This window comes from Perca flavescens, chromosome 18, assembly GCF_004354835.1.
Source record: "Perca flavescens isolate YP-PL-M2 chromosome 18, PFLA_1.0, whole genome shotgun sequence".
Taxonomy (NCBI): Eukaryota; Metazoa; Chordata; class Actinopteri; order Perciformes; family Percidae; genus Perca; species Perca flavescens.
In genome coordinates this window covers 26,329,576-26,335,575 of record NC_041348.1, presented here as the reverse complement: position 1 = coordinate 26,335,575, position 6,000 = coordinate 26,329,576, and the positions used below count along the sequence as shown (strand labels likewise).

The window sequence follows — 6,000 nt, the reverse complement described above, 5'->3', positions numbered from 1 at the left end:
TACTTATCAAAAGTAAAAGTTATGCAGAATGGCTTCTTTTAAAGTGTTATGGACAGTCACTAAACTTCATTTTAATCTTAAAAGAATAATTAGCGTTACATCTTTTAATATTAAATGCAAAACGTCTGTAACAGTAAAACATTATAAAACACAATTTTCATTTGTGAAATGTTATTGCATGTTGCTTAGTTTTGGCACCTATTTTGCGTCAACATCCAAAATCCCACAAAGGTCTGATGAGTCTTTGTAGTCGCAAACGCTCCGTCCCAAGATGGCGGCCGCAGATATGCATCTCACAAGCCAAATGTAGCCCACCAAGCAATTTACAGGTGTTTTTCCCCCACTAAAAGTTATTTAAGTCAAATGCCACCTTCTTAAATCATACAACGGAGTCAGCCTGTAGTTCTGTCTACATGCAGCTGTGAGGAACTCATAGATATATGTATATATCTATGTGAGGAACTGGCAGGTGATTAATGTACACTCGCGCAAGGGATTCACCACCTGTTCAATCAAGGCACTAGCTAGCAACCTACCACGGGTGGAAATGTATAGAGTTTGAGAATATTTAGGGCCAGCTAATTGATGCCACCGAGAAAGTGAATATTTAAACATTAAGAAAAACAACCGAAAGTGACAACAGAGAGAAAGGAGAAACCAGAGCTGGCTGAAGGTAAAAATAATGCGAAGTAGTTACAAAGCCATTAGCATGCTAATGGTGCTGCCGCAGCTACAGCAAAGCTCAACACAAGTGGGATGTAAAAAGAACCGTTTCTACACTGGCTTTCATGAAACTTCTGAGGAGCAGAACGTCAAGACAAGTTGGAGAAAGACGTCGTATGACGCTGGACTTTAACAAACCTTCATAACTTGATAAAGGTAAGAGCCATTTTGTTGCTAGGTTTGCTGCGACTGAAATGTATTTTCCATGTTTGGGCGAAGCTTGTAATTGGGGCTGTGCCGTAGGCCTATGTTGAACTGTGACACGGCTGTGATGATAATGTATTTGTGTTTTGTTTCGAGTTTACAAATGAAGGATAGTTCTGAAATAGTGGTTTGAGTCTCAATTGTGCATGTTGTCAGTAAATTGGGTGTAATAAGTGTGTGCCTCAGGGTTTACGTGCGGTTTAGTTTCCCAAATTATTTTCCAAAACTGAGTGTCCCAGGTGATGAGGGTTTTATTTGAGACAGGTTAAGGTTAGGGGTAGGGTTAGGTTAGCAGGTTCATAATTAATGAAGGACATTGTATGGGGAATTTGGGACACTAAACTGCACTTATACCGTGCCTCGGTAGGTCAATATGGTTTTAACTGTGCTCGTTACTAATTTTGAAATGGGCCTGCTGGCCTGGTGAGTTTTATTTCAAATCCCAGTCTATCACTTCATGCACATTAAGATTCGATGTTTTGATAATTTTTGTGGTGGGTGATATATGGCTCGCTGTGCTTTTTTATATGAGTTTTATGGTTTATGTTTTAGCATTTGCTCTCTGATAATCCCCAAGATTATCCTGCTGTCCTATCCATGTGCATTGTTTGCATTCTATAGTGAATCAATTTCTTGCAGTGGTGAGGTTTTTATTTGTTGGTTGTTTGGCTTTTGGTGCATATTGTGCTTTCATGCTGTTGATCTACATTGTTGTGAACTATGAATACTCATAAGTGATACGGGTTGAACAGGTATTGCAGCATTTCCCCTCCTGTTTTAATCCCAGTCTATCATTTCATATATTATCTACTGGGATACAGAGGATTCCACCAAGTTAAGTGTTTGCTGCTTTCACTAAAGTGCACATTAAGAGTGGAGGTTTTGGCTCTGTTTTTCATGTTTGTGCTGGCTGGTTGTTTTTGTTTTCTCAGATGTGTTTTATGGTTTATGTCTTGGCATCTGCTGTCTGATAATCTGCTAAATTATGCTGCCGTCCTTCCTTCTTGCTAGTGGTTTGGCTTGTGACATATGGTGCTTTCATGCTGTTTATTTACAATGTTGTGTAATATGATTAACCATGTTTGGGTGTGGAAGATTTTATGGCAGATTTCCCCTGTTCCCCACGTTGTCATTGTTTTTTGAGGGCGTTCCTATTTGCTCACTGTAAAACGGGTGGAAGGTGATAATTTATGATGACTTTAAGGATGTCGACAAACCGCCCACTCGTACAAATATTTCATATTTGTTTTAATGAGAAACTCGATACACTTGTCCCACATAGGATAGATTCTAATTCTTATTATCTTCCCACATTTTATTCATTCAAATCATTAACAAACATTTCAAACCAATGTGGTTATGTGACAGCCTCCATTACTACTGTTCATCTCATAATTACATCTAGACTGCTGACTCGCTTTTCTACGGTTTGCCGCCGCTTACACTCAGCTGCACACATTGCCAGCTTTAAGCTCAATATCCATGTAGTGATGGTCCTCTGCTGCTTATCAATTGGACATAGTTTCACAAGATTGGGACTGCTCCAAGCCATAACCTTTTGTGATTTTTTAAATACGCATAACTGAATATTTTTCTGCTGCTGCGTATCAGGTGGACTGCTGGGTTTAGATTTATACATCTCATTTTGCTAGATGGTACATTCCTCTAGTGGCTGGAGGTGGTTTGTGGGGAATGGCCACACGACCGCTTGTGCTGAGCGCTATCAGAGTAGATCCCACGGCAGAGCTGGTATCTGGCTCAATATCTAATAAAGTTTTTGGGGAGAAGTTGGCTGCCTGAAATTACTTTTGGTACAACCGAACAATTCTTTGTGGAAAAAGTGACATAGATGTATAATATGTTGCAAAACAACCCCTCCCCCCCCCTTTACTGAATTTTTCATTATCCGTTAATGAGACACTATGGCCTCTCAGGCACGTCTTGTATTTGGGAGATGTAATGTTGTCATAGCGATGAGAAAAGCATCCCCGCCTGGTGGGACAAGGGCCAGAGAGGTGGAGGATTATGATTATGAAGCTGTGCCGATGCAGATTGGATTCCTCTATTATCCAGGGTTTCATCATATATCTGGAGAGCTAACACTTTTCTAATCCTCCAAGGCTGATTTCCCCCTCTGTGTTCCACCATTTTGTCTAGAGGGAGCATTTGTCTGGTCCTTGTAGTTTGTGTAATCCCTCTCGTATCTGCCGTGACACCATTTTGCCTGGAGAGAGACTTTGTACTAGTCCAATGTGGATACCTACATTTTATTTTAAGTGGGTTTGTTAGACTCACAGTTAGTATTTAATATGAATATTGATGTACAGAACCGGTCCAACTCTTATCTCTTTATACAGTAGGGCTGGGCGATTAAAGGTATAGTGGAGGATTTTCTTTTTCCGGGTGGATCATCAAGACTATTGGTCCTCCTAGTTGTCAATCATTCTGGTGATATGTTTACGTAAGGCCGTCGTACGTGCACGTCCCTAGCTTTCAGGTGTATATGTGTGGTGAGCTTGAGCTACGGTTTCAGCCATTCATTGAAGCATTGAAGCTTTTGGGAGAATATTTCACACGCTGGCGTGCGCTAAAAGCACAGGTTGGGCTTCCCACTGATGCCTCAGTCGTGAAGTTTCTACTCCACAGGTAAAGTTTGGCTATTTGGAGAAATCCATTTAAAATCACTGCTAGTAAAAGTTGATGTAAGCTATGATTAGCGATGCTAGCCCTGGCACAAGTCACGCACCACGCACACACGGTAAACATCTCAATTTGTGAAAAAGTGCAAATCTTCTTTTGGAAAGTAGGCTTGTATGAGCCATGCCGACAGCAACTTGTAAACCGTGCACTCTCGTGCACACGTTTAATAGGCGTTCCCTCTCGGGAGCAGGCAGAGTGTTGCGCATGTGCATTTTTTCAAAAAGTACAGAGGGCGGTTCTTTTCTGTACCGGTGTTGATGTTTTGTGCATTGTCGGACACATGTGGACACTTTCCTGAAACTGCTTGCGGGACTGACGCACGTCCATGTCCGAGCCGGTCTCCAGCGCCTCCACCTGCAGGTTGTCAGCCGTGTGTCTGCCTGGTGTACTCTCGGACGGCCGATTGAACTCGCCGGTCCTCATCAATATAGTCTCTTGTGTCCCGTAGCTCTGCGCAAGCAGAAAAAAAGAGGAGCTTAAAACGCAACTTTGCTGGTTCAAAGTTAGGACCAAATTTGGTTTTAAAACCAAGAGATGCCCCACCGGATAAAGCTGAACTGCGCTGCGCTGATTGGCGGTAAAGATCTCTGACCTCCTGCCTGTTCCAGCGAAGCTCGACTCTCCCCAACAGGAACGGGGAGGTTGACCGATGCTTGCCACCTGGGCCTCTCTGGCACTGGAACATGCCGGCAGTGATAATTAATGAGAATTACAGTTGCACAGAGAGGCACTTTGGCAGCGAGAGAGAGAGAGGGGTAATTGGACTGAGAGGGAATCATTGAGACATAATGATTATGGTGAAGAAGACCGACATGGAGGTGGTGGGAGGAGAGATGCAAAGAGACTAATGTGATTATTTTGCTACTGGCAGAAGACCTACTCGCCTTGGCGTGTTTTTTCCCTACTGACTGAGTGACAAACATACAGCAATATACTCATTAATATCATGATTTATTTAAGTTCCGTTCTCAGCTCTGCAAAAGAGAGACGAGTGGCACTGAACCATTTTATGTGGGACGTATTGAGGCATTATGATTTGACAGTAAAAAGTTTTCTTCTTTTTTTTTTTTTTAAACATTAAAAAGCCTTCCTTTCCCCCCCGCTACAATTCCATTGCATAAAACGCTTGCTTAGGCTCGAGTACACTTGACTGGAGTAAGGAAATGCCTGAGGCTCGACTCACGGTGATGAAACAGATCCTTGGGAAAAAGGCCATCAGCCAGAGTAAGTAAAAACCAATGCAAACTATTAGTTCTGAGCTAAAAGTGCTTAAACAGTAAAGTGGAACAGTGCTGATCAGGTTCTCTCCACCAACGCATTCATTATAATCAACTATCAAAGAGGATTTAAACTCAACGTAGCAATGGTTCTGAGGAGAAATAATGCTCAATATTGCAGTCATTTTCCAGTTTTTTGCATCTAACTAACCAACAAATACAGCGTGTAATGCATTGCCAGTTTTTCTTTTCGTCAGGCCCCATTACAAAGAATAAACACGACACACTAGACTGACATTTGCATATTACTTTTTGAGACATTTGGCAACCATATGGATCTGGGGAATACAGTAGCTATTTCCAAGGGCGTAGTTTCCATTGTACTGGCAAAGAAGGGACCCTCACTTTTCATAATCCTATTTTGTCCCTCCAATTTTACAGTTTTAAAGTTTAATTTACTCCCCAAAGTCTCTCGAAACAGGGTCCTCTTATTGTCTGGAGAGGAGTAGGACAACATTGATATGCTCATCTGAGACTGCTCTAAGACCTTTTCTGCCCTGGGTTTTTGTCTGTATGCAGCATGAGAAGAAAACTGCAGACACTACTCTGGGCTGAACAAAGTCTTGTGACTTCCTCTGCATGCTTTATTTTGAGTAAAAATAATTGAATCTAAATTTACAGCTAATCTTATTGAAGAGCCAATAAATCAAAGGAAATGCAGAAGAGGACACTGCTCTTTGTTTCTTTGTATAAAGGTATCTTTACGGTGGCCCTCAAGGACAAAACGCACGCGTACTCAAGCAAAAGCATAAACATTATTTCCTAGATATGAATGTATGTATATATGTAAATAATGTACAGGAAACCACATTCACTTGCATTATATTTTTTGGCTGAAGACCTGACTTCATTGAGTCATTCCACTTCTGAAACCAATTCATGGTGGTGAAGGCACATTCAAAGACAACCACAGACTTGCAGTTTTGTTTTGTCCTACATGCTGGTGATTTGTGGGATGCCGTTATCCAATGGTAGACTCTAGGGGTGCAAGATATATTGACCTACTGTCGTTATCGCAATATATCAAAAGTGTTGCAGTAAGTATGCAATATTTAGTTTATTTTGTGGAGCGCTGCGTCCCGTCCGTTGGCTGCGT

At 41.6% G+C, this 6,000-nt stretch overlaps 1 long non-coding RNA gene across 4 annotated transcripts in view; it reads left to right on the top strand.

The window, feature by feature from the left end:
* Positions 1-221: 221 nt before the first annotated feature.
* Positions 222-6,000, top strand: part of LOC114572944 (uncharacterized) — a 194,976-nt gene continuing 189,197 nt past the window's right edge. For all 4 annotated transcript variants that reach the window (XR_003694838.1, XR_003694839.1, XR_003694841.1 and 1 more), the window contains exon 1: positions 222-879. This is a non-coding gene — a long non-coding RNA (uncharacterized LOC114572944). The remainder of the gene's footprint in view (positions 880-6,000) is intronic.